The sequence below is a fragment of the Schistocerca piceifrons genome, chromosome X (assembly GCF_021461385.2).
Source record: "Schistocerca piceifrons isolate TAMUIC-IGC-003096 chromosome X, iqSchPice1.1, whole genome shotgun sequence".
Taxonomy (NCBI): domain Eukaryota; kingdom Metazoa; phylum Arthropoda; class Insecta; order Orthoptera; family Acrididae; genus Schistocerca; species Schistocerca piceifrons.
Genome location: NC_060149.1, coordinates 387,888,188 through 387,890,411, shown reverse-complemented (window position 1 = coordinate 387,890,411; position 2,224 = coordinate 387,888,188). Strand labels below are relative to the sequence as shown.

General features: G+C 45.1%; 1 non-coding gene across 1 annotated transcript; it reads right to left on the bottom strand.

Annotated features, from left to right (window-relative positions):
• Nucleotides 1-1,165: 1,165 nt before the first annotated feature.
• Nucleotides 1,166-1,249, bottom strand: Trnas-gga. Its single transcript is given in 2 exon segments — nt 1,166-1,200; nt 1,210-1,249. It is a non-coding gene; the product is annotated as a tRNA-Ser (tRNA).
• Nucleotides 1,250-2,224: the final 975 nt, after the last annotated feature.

Genomic DNA, 2,224 nt, shown 5'->3' with positions numbered 1-2,224 from the left:
CCTAGGTGTGTATTAACAATAAACACTTTGTGATTCTTCATCTAGTGGTAATTGCAAATAAGCATAACGCAAATCTGTCTTAGAAAAGTAACGGTGTGTGCCAAGCCTGTCCATAAGTTCCTTAGGGTGACGCAATGAATAAGTGTCAATTATTGTCTGGATTGGCTGCAGTTTTGAAGTCACAAATGCGAATGCGACCAGAAGTCTTGGGCATCAAAACCAATGGGACTGCCCACTGACTAGATTGCACTGGAGTAATCACGCCATTGTCTTTCAATTCTTTCAATTCACTGGCTACTCTGTCTCGTGAAGCAATGGGAATGGTCCGATCCCAGAAAAACTTAGGCTGTGTATTGTGACTCAAGGTAATGTGCGCTACAAAATTATTAGCTTTTCCCCATTCATCAGAAAAGGGTTCAGGAAATTCCTTAAGCAAACTAGCTACACTGTATTTTTGATTAAAAGCAGTCTCTGGAAGTACATTGTCTTGGATTCTAAGGCCAAACAAGTCAAACGAATCTAAGCCAAAAATATTTTCACTGGCTCTTGATTGCAACACCTGAAATCTAACTGTTCGTACGTATCACGATTAAGTAAAGTTATAGAAGCACCTATGTCCAATTGAAAGTCAACACGACGGCCAGCAATTTGTAGTGTTACAAACAGTTTGTTGGAATGGCGTGGTACTGCACTGGAACGAGATGACGGCACAACCTTACTTGAGTTACTACTAGAACCTGTAGTCGGTTTTGAAAACACTGCATTCACAGAACGTGCATAAGACCCGTTATTGCGAGAGCGGGCAGAATTGGTATTCTTTTGCCATTGCAAGCAAACTGCCCGGGCATGGCCTTTCTTCCCACGTGAGTAACATGTTGCATTGCGCGAAGGACAATCTTGCCGCTTATGGCGAGCAAAACAACGAGGACAAGACTTCACTCGGTTTATAGGCATGCTACTTTTTTTTACAAGGCCGTCTGCGCATCTGTGTGCCCGCTCGTTGTGGCTGCTGAGTGGGGCGATCGCGGGCAAGAGGCAACTCGACACTACAAATCGGGTACAAACATGACTCTCAGCCCTATGGGACTTAACTTCTTAGGTCATCAGTCCCCTAGAACTTAGAACTACTTAAACCTAACTAACCTAAGGACATCACACACATCCATGCCCGAGGCAGGATTCGAACCTGCGACCTTAGCGGTCGCACGGTTCCAGACTGTAACGCCTAGAACCGCTCGGCCACCCAGGCCGGCTACAAATCGGGACCTGATCAAAATTATCGGCTACTATGGCGCCGAAATCGAATTATTATAATATTTTCAATACTCGATGGAGCGAAGGATCTGAGTACTTGAGAATCCGCTCTCTAATTCTGCTATCAGGGACATTGTATGTGATCGCATCACGGATCATCATGTCACTATAAAAGCTGCCACAACTGCACTTGAATCAGAAATCCTGTTGAGACCCTGTAAGTCGGTATACCACTGACAGTACGTCTGATCCGGTTTTATCTTAAGTCGAAAGAACTGAAATCTGGCCGCCGCCATCTGAATCTGCTGTTAGTAATACTGACTTAAGGCATCTACTGCTTGGTTATAGGAGAGTACGTCGGGAGACGACGTAGGGAAGAGTTTTTTAACCAAGCGAAACACAGGGGTTCCCGCGACGGACAGGAAATAACGAGATTTAACAGTGCATTGAATTCGATGGACTCGACTGTGGGCCTGGAACTGGGTGAGATATTCGAGCCATTCCTCTTCTTTTTCATCGAAGTGCCGAAACGCTGGAATGTTATTTGGTGGCACTTGTTGGATCCGTTGGTTGCTCGGTTGGGCAGTCGACACAGCTTGTGCGGCAGTAGACAGCAATGTGGCGATTTGCTGGTTCTGAAACTGATAAATCTGATTTAGCTCTGGAGCAGGAGCAGAGGGTGGAGGTGGTGGGGTAGCCATTCTAACGCTAACACATTACAGCAAAATATGAAAAGACAAACAGGAAAGCAATGTGCAAAGCCTCTAAAAAGAGAAGTAGATTAGTTCTGCAGCTACCCTCGTGAAATACATGCAACAACAAGAACAAATTAGCAAATAGAATCACAAATGACAGCTCCCGCACAGCAACCTGGAACACAAGAAAAGCAAACAAAACTTGTTGATCAGACTCGTCGCCATTTGTTGCGCCTGTGTCCTCTTGTAATGTTTTGTGGTTCCTGGCTGGATGA